Genomic DNA, 23,712 nt, shown 5'->3' with positions numbered 1-23,712 from the left:
AGGGTGTCCCCCTTTGCCTCCCGCCTCTCATCACCAGAGAGCACATCTCAGCGCTACTGTGCAGCTGCTGCGGGGGTCCTCGCCCGCTGGGCCACCATGCCAGCCCCCTGCAGTCACGGGTGCCCTGTCCACTGGAGACCACCGCACCATGTGTGTGGGTGCCTCCTCGCGACCCTCTGGGGTGCTGCTCTTCTTGCAGGGTTTTCTGTACCACCTGTGAAGTCACGTGGTCAGCCCCCACCTCCTCCTTCTTGATCCCAGTGGTTGCCCCAGACCAGGACGGCTGTGCAGACGTAGCTCTGGATTTGGGGTCTGAGTGTTTTTGTCCCTGAATGGCTTGGTGGTTTTGACTCTTGTCAGGCAAATGTTCACACAGGCATTTCCACGCAGCCTGGCTGGGGCGGCCTGCCTCCTTTCTGCACTCCCTGGGTTTGGGAGGTCCCATCGGCACCCACAGCTCCTAGAGGGGGGTTCAGAGGTTCTCCAGATAAAGGGCTTCTTTGAAAAACGGACAAAAATGATAGCTCATCTGCTCCCCCACCCCAAAGGCATATATATATGTGTGTGTGCGCACGCTTACATGATTGCTCTCCCTCTCTCAAAGCTTTGGGTAAGACTTCAGGATCTTCTAAGACCTCGCTGTCCACCACGTACCCCAGTTTAGTAACCCCTGCTCTAGAAAACAGGACTTTCTCTAGGCCGATTTCTTTGAATAGGCCCCAGCTGTTGTCAGAGGCAAGCCAGGGGTGATGGGGGGTTGGCATGGAAACCGGAAGCTGCCGAGGAGGCCACTGGTCCCTCCCAGGCGAGATCTCCAGGCAGCTCCCTGACCACCCACGGAGACGCGCCATGTGGATGCTTTCTGGGTAACTCAGCAAGTCTTGAATTCAACCCATTTCCAAGGTGATTAAAGAGCATTACTTGTGCAGGTGGTGTCCTTACAAGACACCCTCTGTCCCCCCCCCCCCCCCTGCCCCCAGTGAGAGAACTAGGGTTAAGGCTAGGAGGGAGGGTCAGAGAAAAGGTGTGCTGGTGGCTGTTCACATCAACAGAAGCGGCCCGGGAGGCCCCGAGGCAGTCCCTGCTGTTTCTTTGCCTCAGGTATCCGGCCTATCTCCCTCCCCCCCCCCCCCCAGGTTCCCAGGGTCCAGGCCCCGAGGCAGTCCCCGCTGTTTCTTTGCCTCAGATATCTGGCCTATCTCCCCCGCCAGGTTCCCAGGGTCTCGCAAAAGGCTTGGGCTTTGTTTCTCTGATGAGGTCACAGGTCTTTAGTGTGCTTTGAAGTCAGGTGCCATGTGTGAAGCGTGTTTGCTTCAATTCCTTGTTTCTAAGGATTTTCAAGAGCAGGAATGGAAGTTAAATTTGCCAAATACTTCTTTAAGCATCTACTAGGAAATGCTTGTATTCTTCCACGTGGAGATAGGTTTCTGGGATGCGTTCTGTCAGCCTCCCTATACTGAGCACTCCTTGTCCTTACAAACTCCATTTGGTCAAGGTGTCTTATTTTTTTAACACAGTTAGGTTTGATTTGCTGTGTAGAGTTTTTACATCTGTCAGTATGGCCTATCTTTTCCTCTTCCCGGGGCTTCCTCTCTTCCCGGGTTCTCCCAGGTATGCACCGGTCACCTCAGGGCTCCCACACTGGCTCCTGAGAGCCATCTTGGACTCTCGGTGCATTTCCACAGGGAGCTGCTAGAGCCATCTGGAGTGCAATTCAACCCCAGGGGCTGCATTCAGTGGGGGTGCTGATAAACCACCTTCTACCCAGAGAAAGGTCCCCGAGATCCGGGTGCCATATACCAGCTCGTTAAAGCAGTGGAGATGTTTTCCTCCAAGAAGAGGACACAAGAAGTAATATCTCTCTTAGGATGTTCGAAGGACAGCATCCTTTGGAAAAGGTGAAGACCTGCTCTGTGGCGGTCTCTCTCTCCGGAAGGAAAAGGGACTAGTGAAGGGAAATTGTGAGAAAATAGACTTCATCTTCCTGCACGGAAGATCTAGGGGAAATCCAGACTAGAACAACAGTGGCCTTGTGGTAATGAGTTCCCTGTCGGGGGAGGTATTCAGGAGAATACATGTCAGACGTAGAAATGAGAATGAAGACCAAGATCATTCCATTTCTAAGCATCTCTACTTCTCCAAATCATACTGGCTGTGTCTGACTGGTTGTATGAAAATTGGTTGTTCTGAGAACATAATTTGAATTTAAGAAGTCCACTGACCTTGAATAAACAAATCCCAAAACTGGGAAGTTCCCTCACAATTCCCGTAGCCTTTCTTCACAGCCTGCACCCCCTCCCCCCCAGGCAGGAGTACTTTAAGGGTTAGAAAATCATTGCTATCCACGATCAAAGACCCTGGAGCCATCACTGACACAGCGACCCTCGCCCACATCCTGTGCTGAATTATGGGCTCTGCTTGGGGTCTCTTGTTCTTGGCTCCTCCCAACACCTGGTAAAATAAACTGGTTAAGCTCCCCTTGAGAATCCCCTCCCTCGGTGGCTGACCGAGGTAAGTTCTCAAAACCCAACCTGCAGGTTGAGCTGGGAATGAATGGCCTCTTGTTGGTGGGGTTTTCGAGCCAATGTTTCATAGGCCTTTACATTCTGTATTCACTTCTATACTAACGTCTCGGGAGTTTCATTCTGAGAGAACTAAAAGCTCAGAGAGCTGTCCTTGGCCTGCTCTTGGCCTGCTCTTGTCACGAAGAGAAAACAGCTGTGGTGTAACGTTCAGGCTACAGGACTGGAACGGGAGAGGTGCTGTCTGATCCCTCCTTCCCGCCTCATCCCCTCGAGCCTGTTCCCTCCTGGGTCAGATAGACTCCATTGTTCTGCCATCCTGTGACTTCTGCTGCGCTGAGCAGAGAGGGGACCTGCTCCTTTCCTCACGGTGCCCATCTTGGGGCAGGACTCCCAGAGACTACAAGTCCTTTTTCAGACCATAGTGGCATGCTTCTCCAGTGGATGGCTTCCTCCGAGGTCATTGGTGGCTTGGTGACGGGCACATCCCTATGGCCTCCTCCCAACCTGCGTCTATCTCTCTTTGAGGTTTCTGTAGCACTGGATGTCCAACACGTCGGCCTGGAGCCGTACCCCTCCTACTGCTCCCGGCAGACTCCGGTTCTTGCTGGGCCCAGTGTGCTTGTCTTCCTCACCCAGACTCTCTCCTCCTCCAAGTCCAGGCCGGTTGCCTTCGCTGCTTCATCTTCGACACGTGTCCATCGCCCCCGCCCCCATCCACGGAGTGGGATTCCTCTGCGGACTTCCCGTTTGGTCCCGAGTGAAATCAGACGCTCAGTCTTGAAAGCTCAGAGTCACCTCGAGTCTCCCCTCCATCTTTCCGTTCTCCACGACCGAGCCAGTGTTTTTATGACTGAAGTTCGCTGGGGTGACGTTGGCCCGTGACGGCCTGTCCGTTGCAGGTGTTGGGCTCCAGAGCACATCAGCCCTCAGTTGCGCGTGTGCCCGCCCGGAGTCTGGTCTCCTTCCGCAGCTCTGACGGCGCTTCCTTTCCCTGGGGCTCTGGCTCCTCTCACTTCCCCATCGTCCTCTCTGCCATCTGACCCGGCTTGCGTCACCGTCGCCCTCCGCCTGCTCGTGGTGCCTCCGAGCCGCAGTCTCTGTCTTGCTTCACCAGGAGACTTTTCTTATGAAAACACTTCCGTCCTGTTTGGAAGCCTGGGTGCTACCGTGCCTCGCAGGGAAAGTCCGGAGCCCTCCGTCTTCTGTTCACGTTTCAAAGATGCGTCCCGCCCTTGGAGTCTTCTCCATGAATTCTCATCTTGTCCCCCAGCTGGACTGCCTGCCTCGGTTCCCCCCAAGACCCAGTGTGTGTTCTTGCCTCTCCCACCCCTCTGCTGATGGGGCGAGCTTCCCTACTGCCTTGTTCAGCACGGGCTCCCCAGCGCCTGGAAGAGCCCGTGCTGGGTGGTGCCCGGTCAGTGTTTGCCGAGTGAAGGACTGTGGCTGAGCTGTCCCCCACCTGATGTCATTGTGCGGTTCAGTCACCCTCCCCCTCAGGGACTGCACCCTGCGGGCCCCTCACCGGCCTTAATGGGCATATAAAGGTGCAAACCCATGTGTCTTTGCCCTCTAGATGGGCAAGTCCGATGTCCTGCCCTGGAAAGCCGCAGATGCTGAGCCTCCACTTCTTGGGAATCAGGCAGATTTAAGGTGAACGGCTCTCTAAGTCTCACCGGGGCGAGGAACTGGGGAACTGTCCCCAGACACGCCACTCCCAGGCCAGTGACCTCTACTTTACAGGAGCCCGGGGAAGTATCTGTTTGCAACAGCGTGTTTACAAGGCAGAAGGGCTTCCTGTCCTGCCGGCCCTGCCAGACAGGACAGGCGGTGGGGCAATAGGGAGCTGTGTCTTCAGGGGCAAGGGCCGAGAGAGATGCTGGCCGGCTCCCTGGGGACTCCTCAGACATCCCCGGGGGCTGCCTGGCCACGCTGACCCTGGGGGAGGTCAAGGAAGGTGTCGAACTCAGGTTTCTAAATTGGGAGAAAATAAAGTATTGCTAATACTTGTTATTAACTTGCATATTACCCTTTAGCACTTGCAAGCTGTTTCACCGAGGTGGCCTACTAGTCTAAGGCAGAACTGTTGAGAGCATGAGACACTCTCTTCTATTGTTCCCAAGTGAGGGGCTGTAAGCCAGTGTTCTTTTCTGAGGGGAATTATGCTCTGGAGAGGAAGGAAGGCTTTCGGAGGGAGGAGGGGAAGAGAGGGGGAAGGGGGGAGGGAGGGGGAAGCGTGGAAAGGACTCCTCAGGAGACAGAACCCTCCGTTCTGATGCAGAGTTCACCAACGTGGAGAGCAGTGCCCTCTCCACGCCCACCTGAGAAGAGAGCCCACCGGAGCAGTGAGCTGCCTGAGAGCTGAGGAAGCTGAGACCAGCCTCCCTCCTCCTTCCTCCAAGGGCCACCGTGGGGTACCCCCCAACCAGCCCAGAACCCCACCGTGACATCCCCAAGAACACAAGCTTGTGTCCAAGACCCCTTGTGTCTCTGGCCCCAACACACACAGCTGGAAATGTCTGGAAAAGTGCCTCAGACTCTCTCAGCCCTGGAGACAGAAATATCAATACTTTATAGTCCCTTTCTGGTGAGTGGGTGTCCCAAGCGTGGGTGACCCAACGCTGGGGCTCACCCACACCCCTTGCCTCCGAACGACCCGAGGCTGTTTTCTGTGGTGAAGTCTTCCTCTGAGCCCGTCAGAGAAAGGATGTGGAACAGGAGGTGCCCAGCTGCAGGGCAGAGGGCAAAGGACCCCTGTGTCATCAACACATCAGCCTGCGGGTCGCGGTGCAATAACATTGGTTTGTGTGGGGAGGTTTGCTATCAAATGCAAAGGAAGGAAAAAATAACTTGAAAAGAAACTGATAATAAAGAAAGAGATAGAGGCTGGCCTGGGGGGCGGGGCTGGGGAAGGACTGGCCTTGTGCAGGTGGCACCAGGAAACGCATCTCTGAACGCGTGAGGCCAGGGAGCTGTTTAGGGGCTCGTGCGAAGACTGTATTTTCACTGCCCTAAAATCCCTCTGGGCTCTGCCTAGTCATCTCTCCCTTCCCCCCGGCCCCTGGCGACCCCTGATCTTATTACTGTGTCCCTAGTTTTGCCTTGTGGGAACATTATTTTTCACTAAGCTGTTTTCTCTTGTTCAAGGAGGAAGTTTTGTAACCCCCATGCTTCATTTCCATGGTCCCTTTTTATATTGGCCAGTAAGAAGTGATCTCAGATTCATTTACCAAAACGTTGCTCTCTCGATTTGAATTGCTTCAACGCCAGCTGGCCAACCCAGTTGGTTCCGAAGAACGTCTGACCTTTAAATAACTTCATCTCTGCTTGTTGCTGCCCCAGAGTCGGACACACAGAGGTGGCTACTCTGGAGGATGACCTCAGCTTTTATGAGGTGTGCCCTAACAAGGGAATTTTGGGTCCACCATGTGGTCTTTATTTCAGGTCAGACCATAGGACGTACTCTACACAGGCGGGGAGAATCCCACCAGCTATGTCTAAATGACACAGCAACAGGCAAACAAACACATCATTTTGCTTCTTAGACTCAGTGTTGACTGAAATATTAGTTAGCATATTGGTTTGAGAGATCTAAAAGAATAGTGCCTTCAGTGAGCTGGAGGTTGGTTTCTCTCTCATGCGGTAGGCTTAGAATGAGCATCCAGAGTTTAATGTCATTCTCATGGGCTGGCAACCTCCGCTCCTTCTACGTGGTGGCCCCTTCCTCCTTCGATGTGTGGCTTTCCTCTCGTGGCCCATGACGGCTGCTCTAGCAATTACAATTATTATATATCCGCGTTCCGGCTAGCAGGAGGAGGAGAAAGGAGGAAGAAGGCATGCCTCTTCCATTTACAAACATGTGGAAATCGGCCATCACCAACGCTTACTTAGAGTCCTTTGGCCAGAATGTAGTCATATGGCCACATTTAGTTACAAGAGAATCTGGGAAATGTAATCTAAAATTTCCAAAAAATGTTATTACTATAGAAGAGAGAAGAATGGGCATAAAAGGACAATTGTGAGTCATATCCCCATCTGAACTCTGCTGGTTTGAGATCTTTCTGAATCTTTACGGTCAGATTTATGTTCTTTATCCCTTCTGTCATACAGTAAGCATGCCTTCTAAGTCCTATTGAAAACCATTCATCAAAAAAAAAAAAAAAAAAAAAAAAAATGGCACGCTGTACCAAAAGATGGAATGAACCCAAATGCCCATCTACAGGCAAACGGGCAAAAGTATGGTATATGCGTACAATGAAATAGTATCATTTAGCCAAAAGGATGAATACTGTATGATTCCGCTTACACGAGGTACCTATGAGTCAAACTCAGAGACAGAAAGTAGAATGATGGTTACAATGGGCTGGGCGGAGGCAGAATGGGGAATTAGTATATAATCGGTACAGAGTTTCCGTTTGGGAAGATGAAGTTCTGTGATGGTTGCGCAACAGTGTGAATATACTAAATGCCACAGAACTGTGCCTTAACGATGGTTCAAGCGATACATTTTGTTATTTCTATTTTGCCCCCAGTTTTAAAAGGGCACGTTCTAAAAATCCAAAAGCACGGCTCGTCTGGCATTTTAGGAGAGATATCCCTGTAGATAAAGATTCTCCACAGCCGCTGGGTGAGGGCATTAAGTCAGCGGTGGGTCCATCTATCCGTGTTGCCTTTCAGCTCACATTTGTCTCCATTGTCATGAGACTATAATGGGACTTGCCAAAATCCAGAGAGACTCTTTTCTGTGGCGTTTTCTTGTCTTAGCTGTTTTGCTGGTAGGTCCATCCTTGCGCCTGGTGGTCCGCAGATCCTTTGCTGAGTGCTCATGAACTGCCCCTTAATTCTATGGAGAGAACACTGTGAGGGGGCTGGCGGGCTCAGAGACCACAGTCTCCATGATTTCACCTTCTTCCTGTTCTCCGGAGCCAGGACAGCCTTTTCTAGGGTCTTCTCTGTCTCTCTTGCACGTCTTTCGTTTTCTCTGATTTTTTTCGGAGATTATCAGAAGCAGTTCCCTTTCACAACCTCAGGTTTCTTTATGACTCTGGGGTGTCTTTACCCTCATCTGCAATACTCAACTCATTTTCATCAGCTCCCTGCCTGACTTCCGAACGCTCTGTGCTGGACCCTTCTCTTCCAGCTGCTGGGGTCATCTCAGTCCCAGGTGGATGGGGCCTTTCCACCTGGGAAGCAGATGTGCCAGCTGGGAATTCGGCAGTGGCCCCACATGGCCCTTGAGGAAGCCCTTACGCACCCAGCGTGGTGGATAAAGCCGTGCGCAGTCTGCCCCCCGGCGCTGCCCGTGTCCTGCTTTATCCTGCAGTGGGGCTGAGCGCCCGGCCGTTCCCTCGGGAGCCACGCTGGCTCACACCTCTCGCCTGTCCATTTTCCCGCCACCACGCCCGGACCCGGGGCAGCGTCTCCCTCCTAAAGAGCTCCCTCGGGAGCTGCCCTCTTGGAGAAGCTTTACTCACCGACCTTCTCCCTCCTCCATGTTCCTATCGCACGGGCCCCTATCAGCCTCCACTGGGACAGCGCCCCCATTGGGTGGTGCCTGGTTTGAAGGTGATTCGGAATGATGCTGCTGTGAAATTTCCGGCGCCTGGCCCTTCGAGGACATTCCCCGGAACGGGACATTCCCCGTGTCGCAGGGCATGCTCAGCTCTGCCTTAGTGGGGACTGCTGACCAGTCTTTCATTTGGGAGGTGACAATGCCAGTTTACACTCTCACCTGCAGCCCTGGGACTTCAAGGTGCTGTACTGCCTCACAAACAGGGTTTCCCCCGATTTTCATCTGAGCCATGCTGGTGGCTGCCCAGTGGTATGGTGTTGTGATTCGAATTGGTCTTTCTCTTATGACTGATGAAATCGAGTACCTTCTCGTGTTGATTGGCCATTTCGGTATCCTCTTTTGTAAAGGGCCCATTCAAGTCTTTCACCCATTTCTTTTTCTATCAAGTTCTCTCTCTCTCTCTCTCTCTCTCTCTCTCTCTCTCTCTTTTGTATTTGTTGCAACGCCTAACACTTTGTGTGCAGATCTACCCCTCTGGCCATGAACTCCTTGAGATTTCTGGACACCACTCCTCCCATCCAAGTAAAATTCATCCAATAATAGACGCTTCACGTAGACCTGCTCTTGACTAAAGAAACCATCTTTGATCCATGCTTCCCAGGAGGAGAAACGTCCTCCTTGAGGAAAGAGGTGGAGGGAGTAGCTGTGGAGGGGTCCGAACCCCCCCCCCGTCCCCGCCCCGGGCACCTGTCCTTGTCCTGAGCAGTTAGCCTCACCTCTCCAAGCTTAGGCTCTGAGATAACTCCAGGGCCCTTACTGATGTCTTCAGCGTTTCTCTCAAGCCTTCCTTCGTGCCTGCTCACTCCCGTTTGTTCTAACTTGGGACCTCCCCTCATCTTTTGCGTATACCCCGGAAAGTCTATCTGGCCCCTCTACGTTCTCATGGGACCTTGGGACTGTGTCTTCAGGAATTCATTTTCCTAGTTTTTTTTTTTTTTTTTCCCCTGTAAAGCCATCCTCTCTGATTCCTCTTTCTTAAAGTCCAAGATCAGTGTCTGACTCTCTAGCATTTTCTTCCGTGATTCATTAGTCCAAACTTGGGGGCGACGTGCTCATTGCCTCCCTGTCTTCCCCTCCCTCCTGTTTCACTAGCCTTTCATTAGTCTTGGTCAGAATCACAGACACAGATGGAACATTTTTTCTCACCACGTTCTCAACCTTCCAAGAGACAAGAGGATCAGAGAGGAGCAAGGGTTCACCAGACAGCCTGATTTTAACCAAGTGAGACTTCCAGGTACCGTCGGGGTGAGATGCTGCGTCCCAGGCCTTGCTGTGGGTCAGGTTGATGATTCACGTGAGAACAGCACCATCCGTAGCTCAGTTCAGCTCCATGTGTGTGATCCCCTGGGTTTCTCTCTTCTTTTATCTTCTTCTAAACCTTCGTGCCATGGCCTTCCTCATTCTGTATCCGCGTGTGCATCCAGCACGTACGTATGGGTCAGGCACTCTTTGCAACGCTCATGGAGTTTACAGTCTAGTGGGGATGGAGGGGAGAGACAGAGAATAAGCACGATGAAGAATAAGTCCCATGTTTTGTGTATCAGTTGGTGATAAATAAAACAGGATATGTCGGAGGTGGAGTTTGCCAGAAGTTCTTGTGGAGAAGAGAACATAAAAACTGCACAGAGACAAAGGAGCCAGCCAAGTGGACATCTGCAAGACGAGTACTCCAAGCAGAGGGCACAGCATGTGCAAAGGGGCTGAGGTAGGAGTGTTCCTGGTGTGTGGCTGTGGCCATCCTAGTCCTCAGAATAGGGCACCTTGCGTCCTGGCCTCAGCAAAGCTGAATATCTGAAATGAAGAGTAGTGTATGAGTCACCCTTGGGTCTACCGTGGCATGCAGCAAAATGTCTGGTGGCCATGGTCACTTAGAAAGAAAACGTTTTTGTGTTCTTTTTAATGACTTAGCATGAAAAGCCACATGGTGTCCCCTCCACTGTCCTCCATTGTTTGAAGTCGTCTGAAGCCCACCCAGAGGTATGGGGGGGTGTGTGATTAGATTCCGCTGCCAGATGGGGAGGTGGCGAGACTGCGGGGTGGGAGATGTTGTGACCATCTCTGGAGGACAGAAGCTCGTGATGTTTGTCCTGTGTCCCTGGGGAAAAGTTCTCATTTTGTGTTGTCCCTGGGCTGTCGTGGGTTTTCAGGTGTCTGCCTTGACCCCTGTGTGGAGGAGGTCCCGAGGCGTGGGGAAGGTGGGCATTCCGGCACAAGCAGGCGCTGTGTGAGAGAATGGTGCCCCTGCGGCACAGCAGGTGGTGTGGAACTGTTACTCTTCTGCTCAGTGTGATCGTGGAGAATAAGGATTCAGGCAGATGTGACTGGGCTCTCGGTCTCCCTTCCTTCCACACACGACTGACTCTCACCCACAGCCTGCCTCCGGGCCCCGGTGGGGCTCCGTGGGGTCTCGGCATGCCAGGTCTGCATAGGGCTGAACTGTCCCCAACCTGCATGGGTCAGGTAAGGTTGCCCGATTTTCTGTGGGAACAAACCCCAGTCTCCCTGCCTGGAAGAACTGGCAGGGAAGGTGGCGGTGGGTGGCAGGCGAGGGGCGAGGTGTTACCGAGAAGGTTCTGGTGACAGACGGAGGGGAGAAGAGGGCGTGGGACTCGGCTGAGACGGGCTCTCCAGGGCCAGCTGTGTGTTCCTGGGGTGGGGGTGGGGGGGCAGCAGGCAGGGGCCGGGTGTGGCTGCAGGGGAGGCTGAGGGAGGGGCTGGTGGCCGTGGTAAAAGGGGACAGGTCCTCGGCTGTAGGCACTGGTCTTTAGTCCCAGCTCTGGGCTCTGCCCATTGCTCCAGGGGGGTTTGAAAAAGCCCGAGACCCTGTGAGACTCTTTACAGCCAGAGGGAGAGAGGCCGGCCAGGGTGGGGAGGGGTGGTGGCTGGGGGCGCACCTGTGAGGGTGCCTTGTCCCTCCTGGGCTGTCTGCGCCCAGCCTGTCAGGACACCTGGCCCCACTGGGCCTCCCTGGAGCCCCCACACCCCGCTGACGGGAAATTCTCCGAGAATCGAGACAGGCCTGGGGAAACCCGCCCACACGAGTCCCCTGACAGGGTCCCCTAAGCATGAGGGGTCCTCCTGCTCTCCCGGGGGGTCCTGAGGAAACCGGAGGCGCAGACAAGCCGCTGGATCCCTGGATCTCCTGGGCCGGGCCCCTGGGCCTTCGCTCTGCAGAGCTTTCGGGGCGGCCTGCCACATCCTGTGCCCTGTCCCCCCATGCTCTCGAAGCACCGGCCAGATGTGCAATTCTGCGGCTGTGCCCAGGGCGAGCCCAGCGCGGCTTGCTTTTCTTGGAAATCATTGCTGATTTGTTAGAACAACAGGAAACCTTGGGGCTGCTGGTGTACATTTTAACTTTTTTTGTTTTTATTTTTGAACCTCTTTGATCTGTCTGGGCCTCAGGTTGTTGTAAGGGTATTTCTGCTGAGCCCTGCCTGTCAAGCCTCCTCCTTACCGGGGCCCCGCCCCCTCCTCCGCATCCTCTGTCCTCTGACCCTCTGGCCTTGGCCACGTTCGTCCTCCACCCCGGTCACTGCCGTGGGGAGGGGGCAGGTCTAGGGAACCGTGGGCACAGGGGTCCCATCTCGATGGTGTCGGTGACTTGGAGCGTGTGCCTCTGTGGAGTCAGGCTTCCCTGCACCTGTCCTTCCCCGCTCGGCCCCACGCTCCCCTCCTCCACCTTCACCAGGCTGGGGCGACAGAAGCAGAGTGGTCCCTGCCGGGCGGGACCTGCTGCGGCTGGGCCGCTGTCCCGTTGCTGGCAAACCGGGGCGATGTGGCCGGGAAGGGAAATCTTTCATCCTTCCTGGGTCAGATTGGAGCTGGAGGGACCCCTCAGAAACCCCTTCATAGGGACACTGAGGCTGAGAGAGGCAGGGACTTTCCAGGGGCCCCAGATTGGAGAGATGCCTGGATTTAAAGGGGAGGAACGGGAAGGGGGTGAGGAGGTCAGGGTCCCAGCTCTGGCCCGGCCCCAGGTCATTTTGGGCATTGGGCTTTTCATAAGGTGCCAGAAAGTGCTGCTGCTTCCTGGCGCCCCTTTTCCCTGGGTCTCACCTGGTCAGGAGGGAACTCTCAGCAGCTTTGGGAGTGTAGCAAGCCTTCTGGCTGCCCCATTTCCCACCCCATAATGTGCCAGTGTGGAGAGGCCCGTTTTCCATCCTATGGACGAAGAAGCTGGGGTCCAGGGAGGTTACACGGCTAACCTGTTGCTCTCCACAAGGATCGCTGCAGAGGGAGCCGTGTGCCCCCCACAGCCCCCCTGGCTGGGCCGTGCCCTGGGTCCCCACTCAGGGCCTCTGCACCACACCCTCAGCTGGGGCCTCCCCCTCTCCCCGGGGAACGGCCGTGGGGGCTGCCCTTCTGAAGTCATATGAGAAGTCTGAAATGAGAGATGAGAAACTCCCCAGACCTCACAGGGGGTTGTGTGCAAAGGCGGTGAACTGCCCAGGGAACGAGAGGGTGTACAAGACTCAGATGAAGGCCAGCATGAGAAACTGAAACGCTATTCTGGGAGCTTCCCAGAAAAGAAGCAGATTTGAGGAATTCTGAACTCGGCAGAGATAGTGGGCAGGACGGTGATTCCTGCTCACACCAGAACTGCTCAATATGGGGGACCTCCAGGGCAGCAGCAGCCCTGAGAGGGGCAGGATCTCCCTTCTCTCCTGGCCCACGTTCCCATCCCTGGGGGTGGGGGCAGAGACTCTCACCCGAGGGTCCATGGGCTTGCATAGGAAACATGTGACATTGTTACTTGCACTCACCTCTAACTGAACTTTAGTATTTCCTTCCATTATGAGTGTAGGGAACAGACCTTGGTCAGATTACTAGCACCTGTGTATAGGTCCAGATGTTTTTTCTTAACCAGATGTTTTCATATTATTTTGCCATTGTGCAGGTACCTCAAATGTCATTTATGCTCTTTGCTGCTTCAAAGTGGTCACAGTGACGAGACCCGCTGCTGTTTTAATGAGAAGAACACATATTACCATTTCACAAATCAGATTCTTTAAAAAATTGATCATGTATTGCAGTGTAATTCCTTTCCTTGGCAATCCTATGTCTTTTATTTCAGGCATTTATTCTGAAAGTGGTCTGTAAACTTCTCCAGATTGCCCAAAGGGTCTAATGCCTAAAGAGGTCAGGAATTCCTGCTACTGGGATAATTGAGGAGGGCTTTGGTATTGGGCAGACCTGAGCTGGCACTGTTGCCGCAGACCCTGAGATAATGGCTTTACCTCTCAAAGCCATGGCTTTCTTATGTGTGCATGGGGGTAAAAGGTCTACTTTGAGGATTGTTCCATGTGCACCTGCCTGCCCGGTCTGGTGCCTGGCAGGAAGTGAGAACCTCACTGTGGGCAGTAGCTCATAAGACTTAAGCAGATTTTTAAATTATTATTACAGAGGAAATAATCTAGTTTCATTACTTACTGTCCCTCATGCAGAAGGGAAAACTGAATACGGGGATAGTGTCTCTCTGCTGTTTCTTTGGTTTTGGTCTGGGACCAGGTAGCCCCCAATATCCAGTATGAATCTTGGGCTGTAAATCAAAATATTTAAGAAATAGCCATGGTAGAGCTACTGTTACAAGCTACACCATGAATGAGCCTAGGAAACATGCTAAAAAAAAAAAATCCAAAGACTACATAGTGTATGATTCCATTTATAGAAAATGGTCAGAAAAAAGAAACTCACAGGGACAGAGAGTGGTTGCTTGATGACAGGGAAGAAAATGGGAAGTGGCTGCTGATAGGTCTGAGGGTTCTTTTGGGGCCAATGGAAATATTCTGGATTTAGATCGTGGTTCTGGCTGGACAACATAGTGAATATGTGACAAACTACTAAAGTTTGCCCTTTCAAATGATGAACTTAATGTTATGTAAATTATATCAAAATTTAAATAAGTTAAGAAACTACTACCAATTTGTGCATGTAACCAAGGAATACTATGAGTGTTTTTGTGCCCACAAATTTGATAACTTAGATGAAATGAACCAATTTCTTGAAAGAAACCCTCTGTCAAATCTCATACAAGGATAGGTGATCTGACTATGTCTTTATCTTTTAAAGACATTTAATCAATTATTATTTTAAAAATATATTTTTTAAGATTTTATTTATTAATTTTCCAGAAGGAGGTAGGGAGTAAGAAGTATCAACTCATAGGTGCTTCGCTTTAGTTGTTCATTGATTGCTTCTTGTATGTGCCTTGACTGGCAAGCCCAGGGTTTCGAACCAGAGACTTCAGAGTTCCAGGTTGATGCTTTACCAAACGTTTAAGTAACAAAAGATACTGATTCTCTACAATAGTGATTTTCAACCTGTTCACACATAAACTAGTTACTAAAATTCTGCAACACACCAAAAAATATATCCTATTTTTTGCCGATCTAACCAAAAAAAATAGGTATAATTTTGATTGTTTTACAAAAAATAATAATAGTAATTACTAACCCTTTTTGCTCCAAAGTGACTTTTTAAAAAATCAACTGCCTATACTTATATATTAGGATTTCTGGTACCAAGAATTAACCACTCAGATGCAACCTTATTATGTGACGTGAACACTAAGATGCAACTCTATGATATGACCTGTATATCTATGATTCAAGACAGGGTATTCACACCAGATGGCTATGGTCGTGTTGGCTGTTGTCATATTTTTCTTTGACAATCTAAGGGAGAAGAGATCTGTGCCACTAACTAAATAGTCAGGTGTTACATATTTTTAAAATGTCTTGCAGCACACCTGTTGAAAATCACTGTTCTACAATATATTCCAGAAAGTAGAAGCAGATGGAACACTTCCTAAATCATTCTATGAGACTTACATTACCCTAATACCCAAATCACCAAAGATGTTATAAGAAAGGAAAACTACAAACCAATATTGCTCATGAATATTGATGTAAAAGTCCTCAACAAAATGTTAACAAACAAAATCAACAATGTATACTAATAATTATACATTACAACTAACTGTTCTTCTGGCTGATTCAACTTTTTTGAAAGTTAATCAGCAGGATAAAGAAGAAAAATCTATGATCATCAATTGATACAAAAAGTATTTGACAAAATGTTAACAAACAAAATCAACAATGTATACTAATAATTATACATTACAACTAACTGTTCTTCTGGCTGATTCAACTTTTTTGAATGTTATATCAGCAGGATAAAGAAGAAAAATCTATGATCATCAATTGATACAAAAAGTATTTGACAAAATCCAATATGCATTCATGATAAAAATCTCTCAGCAAACTAGTAACAGAGAGAGGAACTACCTCAATAGATAAAGAATATCTGCAAACATCCTACATCCAACATCATACATAATTCTGAGAAACTAGATGCTTTCTCCCTAAGATTAGGAACAAGGTGAAGATGTCCCTTCTCATTTCTCATATTCAACATCATACTAGAAACCATAGCTAATGCAATAAGACAAGAAAAAGAAATAAAAGATACATCATTGGGAAGAAGAAATATTGTCTATGTAGAAAATCCCCCCAAATTGACAAAAACAAAACCCATTTATGGAACTAATAAGAAATTATGGGAAGATTGTGGGATACAAAGAAAGCTTTGTTTTTCTATATACTAGTATTGAACTATTGGAATTGAATTAAAAAAAAATACAACATCATTGACATTAGCACCAAAAAAAAAAAAAAAAAAAAAAAGGAATTACTTAGGCATAATCTAACAAAGTATGCACAAGACCTGTATGAGGAAGACTTCAATACTCTGATGAGCAAAGTCAAAGATGATGTCAATAAATGGAAAGACATTCCATGTTTATGGATAGGCAGATTCAATATTGCTAATATGCCAGTTCTTCCCAACTTGACATATAGATTTAATTCAATGCCATTTCAATTAAAATTCCCCCCAAATTACTTTCTCTTTGTCAGCAAACTGATTCTAATAAGATTTATTATTAAGAATAGCCAAAGCAATCTTGAAGAAAAAGAACTAAGTTAGAGAACTGACAATACCTGACTTCAAGACTTACTATAAAGCTACAGTAGTAAAAAATTGTGATATAGGTGACAGGCTGGGCAAATAGATCAATGGGACAGAACAGAGAGCCTAGAAATAGATCCACACAAATATAAGCAATTGGCCTTTGACAAAGTAAGAAAGCTAATTTAATGGAGAAATGTAGTCTTTTTAATAAATGATGCTGCAACAATTGGATTACCACAGCAAAAGAAAAAATGAATTGAGACACTAACCTTAAATCTTTCACAAAAATGAACTCAAAATGGATCATACATCTAAAGGTAAAATTCAAAACTATAAAACTCCTAGAAGATACCAGAAGAAAACTTAGATGACCTCGGGTTTGGCAATGAATTTTTAGATATAGTACCAAAAGCATGATCCATGAAAGAAAAATTAAAAATGTATGCTCCATGAAAGACCCTATTAAGGGAATGAAAAAGTAAGCCATAGACTAGGAGAAAGTATTTGCAAAACATTTATCTGATAAAGTGCTTGAATCCAAAATATGCAAAGAATTCTTAAAACTGAACAACAAGAAAATAAACAATCCAATTTTTAAACATAGGCAAAAGATATGAATCACTCACCAAAGAAACTATATATAAATGACAAGTATATAAAAAGATGATCGATATCCCGTGTCATTAGGGAACTGGAAGTTAAAACAATGAGATACCTCTAAATATATATTAGAATGGCTAAAATCCAAACCACTGTTAGCACCAAATGCTGTCAGGGATGTTGAGCAATAAGAATTCAAGATGGTTTAGGAGACAGCTTACCAGTTTCTTAGAAAGCTAAGAAGTGTTGTCATATGATCCAGCAAGCTTCTAGGTACTTACCCAAATGAATTGAAAAGTTATTTCTACACACACAAACAAACAAACAAAAACCGCACATGAGTGTTTATAGCAATTTTATTCATAATTACTCAAAATTAGAAGCATCCAAGATGTCCTTTGGTAGGTGAACGGATATACAAACCATGGTACATTCATAGACTAGAATATTATTTAGTGGTAGGAAAAAAAAAAAAAGAGCTACAAAACCATGAAAAGACATGAAGGAGGCATACAAGCATATTGCTAAGTGGAAAATAAAAACAGTCTGAAAAGTCTGCATAAAGTATATTGCCAACTGTGTGACATTCTGGAAAAGCCAAAACTACAGAGACAGTAAAAAGATCCGTAAAAGGACAGTAAAAAGATCAGGGGTTGGAGAGAGGGGCAGAGATGGACAGATAGAGCATAGGGGATTTTTCGGGCAGTGAAACCGTCCTGTGTGGTACTGTAATGATGGACTCATGACATTTTGTTTCTGGCAAAACCCGTAGAACTGTACCACAAAGTAAACTGAGGGTTTCAATTAATACTATTGTATCAATATTGGTTCAACAGATATACTTCACTAATGGAAAATATTAATAAGAGGGGAAACTGTGGGCTCAGGGGGGAGGAGGAGGCAAAAACCTAAAGCTGCTCTAAGAATTAAGGTTAATAAAAAGAAGAGAGACAACCATTTCTTTATATCCTTACATCAATAGAAATCCAGCCCCGAGTCCCATCCATCCTGCCAGGAGCTGTCCAGGGAGCTCGTTTTTACTTGCCTGACACATGCATTTCCCCAAGGTGGTTGCTTTGCCTTAATTAGCATGGGGACAGAGTTGGGTGAGGGGCAGTGGGCAGAAAGAAATAAATCAGTAGCACCATAAATTGCCCTGTGTGTGTACTCAGTGGCCTGAGGAACAGCTCCTAGAAAGCTAGGTTCTGATCTGAACCCCTCCCTTTGGCCTCCGGCAGAGGAAATACAGAAGAAAGCAGGGCCCACACTGTGGGTGGCCCAAAATGACTCGCTCCACTCCTCGAGGATGAGGACAGACTGACTCACTGGCAAGTTACAATAGACGTGATTCCCCCTTGAGGCCTGAGGAATCTCCCCTGCTGCTCCTGTGGTCAGGACATCATGGCCACCGATTCGGGTGGGGCCTTTGGTGTGCAGAGCACATCTGCACGTTCAGGTCCCCGTCCAGGGAGAATCTCCATGCAGCATGCTAGGTGCTGGGGCCAGAGCCCATGGCGAGGTGGAGGAGCCCCTTGTCATCAACGCTGAAAGTCCTGTAGGGAAAACAGTGACAATACAGGCATAGGGGAAGCAGAGAGGGTGCGGTGGGCACCCACCCAGCCGGGAGGGTAGGGGAGAGAGGGTCAGCAGGCCTTCCCTGAGAAAGTGACCTTGTCAACGGAAGACAGATAAACGCACATCAGGAGCCAGGGGAAAAGCAGGGACAGGCAGGGGAAGACGTGGAAATGTTCCAGGCGGACGGGGCGCAGGCAGGAAGAGGGTCGTAGGCAGGAAGAGGGTCCTTAAGGAGAGGTGAAGGGAGGGTCTGAGACTGGTCAGGGAAGAAGGGACCAGAGCTCTCAGGGGCCTGAAGCCGGGTTAGGGCTCAAACTTTGTCCTAAGGCCTTGGAAAACCATTTGAAAGCTTTATGGGGCAGGGAGGGAACGAATGGCAATCAGATGGCCTTTTTTGGAGATAACTCTGCATAGAGCACTGTCTGTGCTGTGATCCCATGGACGTAAGAAGAAAAATGCACATGCGTGGGCATGTGTGTGAGCGCGTGTGCAGGCATGTGTATGGGTGCCGACATGCATTAAAGAGGACTGGAGTGAGTAGAAGACAAACTGAGGTGGAAAATGTGTGTGTGCGCGCGCGCGCGCGCACGTGTGTGTGTGTGTGTGTGTGTGTGTGTGTGTGTGTGTGTGTGTGTGTGTGTAAAGGGAAAATGGGGCAGAGCTAAATGGTTAGGCCTAGAAAACTTTAAAGAGTAATTCTATATAGTTAGTATTGCATGACTCTTTTAAAATTGTTTTAATTGAGGTATAGTTTGCATTCTGTGAAATTTTATTACACAAATTTTATTATACAGTTTGATGAGTTATGGAAAATATCCACACCCATGCAACCTATATTCCTATCAAGATATAGACTATTTCCATCCTTCCAGAAAGTTCCCTCGTGCCCATTCCTGTTCAACCCTCCCTCTCCTCTCCAGAGACGGATGCCGTGTTGATTTTTTTTACCATGGATTTGTTTTGCTTGTTTTAAAACTTCCTGTGAATGAGACCATAGAATAGCAATCTTTTTGTGTCCAGCTTTATTCACACAATATGTTTTTGGTATTCATATTTGTTATTACATACATTAGTGGTTTGTTTTTGTTCTTTGCATTGCTACGTAGTAATGTAGTATTAGAAGAATCTACCAAATGTGTTTATTCATTCTTCTGTTGATGGATTGGGTTGCTTCCAGATTGCAATTATTATAAATAAAGCTGCTATAAACATTTTTGCACAAGTCTTTTTTTTTTTTTTTTGGTTGACATGTGTTTTCATTTATTTTGGGTAAAGAAGTGGGATTATTAGGTCAAAATGATAGGTATTTGCTAACTTTATGAAAATGCAAACTGGTGTTCAAACTGGTTACACCATGTTATGATTCTACCAATGATGGATGGTCGCTCCATCTCCTCACCAGCCTGGTGTTCATCTTTTTTAATGTTAGCAATTCTAGTGTAGGGTCATCTCATTATGGCTCTAAACCTGCATATTCCTGGTGACAGATGATGATCAGTGTTATTTTCATGTGTTTCATGACACTGGATATCTTTTGTAAAGTGGTTGTTCTTTAATTTTTTTTTTTTAATTTATTGTCTTGAGAGAGAGAGAGAAGAAGGGAGAGAAAAACATCAGTTTGTTATTCCACTTATTTATGTATTCATTGGTGATTCATGTACATGCCCTGATTGGAGTTCAAACCCACAACCTTGGCATATTGGGATGACACTCTAACCAACTGAGCTACTCAGCCAGGACTGAAGTGATTGTTCCTGTTTGTCTGTTCATTTCTGGGTCTACACTACAAGTCATTTGTCAGATGTATGTATTGTGAATATTTTCTCCAGTGTGTGGTCATTCCATAATTTTGTCATTTCAAAAATGTGATATAAATGGAATCTAAAGGAGGTAATCTTTCAGGGTTGGCTTTTTGATTCAGCGGAGTTTACTGGCTGTTGTGAGTGTGAATAATTGAATAATTGTTTCTTCTTTATCGCTGAGTAGTGGTCCATCGTATAGAGATGTACCGTAGTTTATTCACCCACTAAAAGACATCTGGAGTGTTTTCAGTTTGGGGGCTGTTCTGGAGAAAGTTGCCATAAACATTCATGCACAGATTTTTGTGAGAACATAAGTTTTCATTTCTCTGGGATAAACGCCCAGGAGAGGAATTGCTGGGCCATATGGTAGTTCTAGTGTGTCTTCAGTGCGAGAAATTTCCGTCACAGCATTAGCAGTGCCCCACAAATTTTGATATGTTGTATATCCATTTTCATTCTGTTCAACATATTTTCAGATTTCCCTTGAAACTTCCTCTCTGACCCATTATATAGCTGTATATTTACTTTCTAAGCATGTGAAGATTTTCCTGTTATCTTTCTGTTATCACTTTTTAGTTCGACTTCATTGTGGTTATAGATCACACTCTATGATTTCAACTATTTTCAGTGTGTTGAGGTTGGTTTTATGGCCCACGATATGCTGTATCAGGATATCTGTTCTACAAGGACTTGGAAAGAATGTGTGTTCTGCTGTGGTGGGTGAAGTGTTTTAGAAATACTGATTAGGTACTTTTGGCTGATGGAATTAGAGTTCTTTTATATCCTTGCTCATTTTCTATCAATTATTGAGAGAGGGATATTGAGGTCTTCAACTGTAATTATGGATTTGTCTACTTCTCTTTTCTTTTACTTTACTTTTATCAGCTTTTACTTCATGTATTTTGCAACTCTGCTGTTCGGAGAAATAACATTTAGAACTACAGTATCTTCTTGGTGGATTGACATTTTTGTCATTATATAATGTCCTTCTCTATCTCTGGTAATTTTCCTTGCTTTGTGGTTGGCTTTATCTGATACTAATATAGCCACTTCTGTTTTCTTTTGATTAATATTTTCATTTGATTAATATTAATATTTTCATGCTGTTTTGTACATTTATTACTTTCATCTTGCCTGTATCATTATGTTTGGAACTGAGTCTATTGTAGATAGCAAATAGTTGGGTCATGTTTTGTAATTGACTACTAATCTCTTTTAATTTTGTATACTTAGACTAATTAAATTTAATGTAATTATTGATATGTTTGAACTTTAGTCTGCTATTTTATTACTTGTTTTCTGTTTTTTTCCTCTGTTTTTGTTATTATTTCTGGGGTTTTTTCCTCTGTTTTTGTAATTGTTCTGGATTGTTTTTCCTGTTTTCCTATGGATTATTTGAATATTTTTAAAAAATTTATTTTGACCTATTGATAATGTTTTAGCATGTATCTCTTTGTTTAGCATTTTTAGTGGTTGCTTTAGGTATTACATTATATATACCCAATTTATCAGTCTAATGATGTCATAATTTTACCCATTCTAATGAAGTTTGGAAGACTTACCTCCCTTTAGACCCCATTACCTTTTCCCATTTGTAATATAATTGTCTTAAGTACTTACTCTGCATACACTTAGAACCACATCAGACAGTTGTATAATTTTTGATTCAACCACCAAGAGAAGGAGAGTCTATTGCATTTACCCAGAGTTTTGCTTGCCATTTTCTTTCTTCATTCCTGATGTTCCAAGATATTTTTTTCTTTTATAATCTTCTTTCTGTTTAGAGAATTTACTTGAGCATTCTTTTAGGATAAGTATGCTGGTGACTAGTTCTCTTAGTTTTCCTTCATCTGAGAATGTCTTGATTTCCCCTTCATTCCTGAAAGATATTACCACTGGTTATAGGATTCTGGGTTTGACGGTTCTTTTCTTTCAGCTCCTGAAAAGTATTGCTTCATTCTTTTTGGCCTTTGTGACTTCTGATGAGAAATCCACGGTTATTTGAATTGTTTTTTCTCTAAGGGAAGTATTTTTCTCCTTTGCCTTTATTTTTCAGAAGTTTGACTCTGATGTCTCTTGGTGTGTGTTTCTTGGATTTATCCTGTCTAGGATTCTTACTGCTTCTCGAATCTTTAGTTTTATATATTTTGCCAGATTTGCCAAGTTTTCAGTCATTAATTCTTTGCGTACTTTTTCAGCTCGCCCTTTCCCACTGGGACTTGATGACGTGAGTGTGAGACCTTTTTGCTTTATCCCACAGATCCCTTGAGGCCCTGTTAACTTTGCTTCAGTTCATTCTCTCTCTGTGGTTCAGACTGGATAAAGTTATTGTTTTATATTCAAGTTCATTGATTGTTCCCCCTGTCTCCTCCATTCTGCTGTTGAACCCAACTGCTGAGTTTGTGTGTTTGTTTTTCATTTCATTTATCATATTTTTCAGTTCTCAAATTTCCACTTGGGACTTATTTATCTCTTCTAGGTCTTGGCTGACACTTTTATAGCTTTCATTTGTTTATTCATTGAAACATAGGTTTTAGGTATAGAATTCTACAGTGCATCATCTGTGCTATATTGTGTGTTTAGCACCCCAAGTGAAGTCTCCTTGCATCATCATTTATCCCTGCTGCCCCTCTACCCATTGCACCTCCCTACCTCTGACAATCACCATCCTGCTGTCTGTGTCCATGAGTCTTTCTGCCCTTTGCCTAAACTCTTCTAACATCTGTTATTTTGGTGTTGGCATCTATCGATCGCCTTTTTCATTTGGTTTAAGATCTCCCCTGGTCTTGATGCAACAAGGTATTTTCTATGGAAACTTGGACATTTGGGGGTATTATGAGAGTTCTCAGGTTCTGGGTCTATTTAAACCTCTTATTTTATCTGGCTTTCTCTAATAGGTCCCTAAAAGGGGGAGTGGGAGTGGGGGAACACCCCCTTATTACTCTCAAGTGAGTGTGTAAGTCCACGCCCCATGCTCAGCTCCCACTGAAATCTGGGAGGTGCTCCTAATTACTGCCGGCGGAGTGGGATTTCTGGCTCCCTGTAGGCGTCCCCTGATAGTTCCCTGGCTGGGAGGGACAGAAGTGCCTCATTACTGTCCATGACACCATGAGATTGAGGAAATGAGCTCATTACCACTGGGCAGTAGTAAAAGTCCTGACTCCCTGGCTGGGCTTCCTCTGACATCACCAGAGAGAGAGAGAGAGAGAGTGTGTGTGTGTGTGTAGAGGGTGCTCCTTACTGTCTGGTGGGGCTGAAAGTCCAGACCCCCTTCAGGTCTCCACTGATAACAGAGGGTAGAAGAGGGCTCATGACTGCCAGTGGATATGAAAAGCTTGGTCCTCTCCTTGGCTTTCTCAGTACCACCCTGGTTAGGGCTCCCTAACCTCTTGTATACAGCCCGGCCAGAGTGAAGTCTAGGTTCTCCATCTAGGCTTTCACTAGTGGAGGTGGTTCCATCGCTTTTTCTGCAGTTATTAGCTGGAGTAGGGAGATTATTGTTTTAAAGATTTTTCTTTAATGTTATTGAAACTAAATTTAATGGGGTGATATTGATCAATAAGAGTACATAGGTTTCAGGTAAACATCTCTATAGCATTTGAACTGTTGATTGCTCTGTGTGCCCATCACCCACAGTCAAGTCATTTTCCGTCGCCATATGTTTGTCCCT

The 23,712-nt window shown here is 46.8% G+C and overlaps 1 protein-coding gene across 2 annotated transcripts in view; it reads left to right on the top strand.

The window, feature by feature from the left end:
• Positions 1-23,712, top strand: part of LOC136392588 (phosphoinositide 3-kinase regulatory subunit 5) — a 74,033-nt gene that overhangs the window by 5,182 nt on the left and 45,139 nt on the right. The window lies entirely within an intron of this gene.

Source organism: Saccopteryx leptura, chromosome 2 (assembly GCF_036850995.1).
Source record: "Saccopteryx leptura isolate mSacLep1 chromosome 2, mSacLep1_pri_phased_curated, whole genome shotgun sequence".
In the NCBI taxonomy this organism is placed as follows: Eukaryota; Metazoa; Chordata; class Mammalia; order Chiroptera; family Emballonuridae; genus Saccopteryx; species Saccopteryx leptura.
Note: the sequence above shows the minus strand (reverse complement) of the source record. Positions and strands in the feature narration are given on the sequence as shown.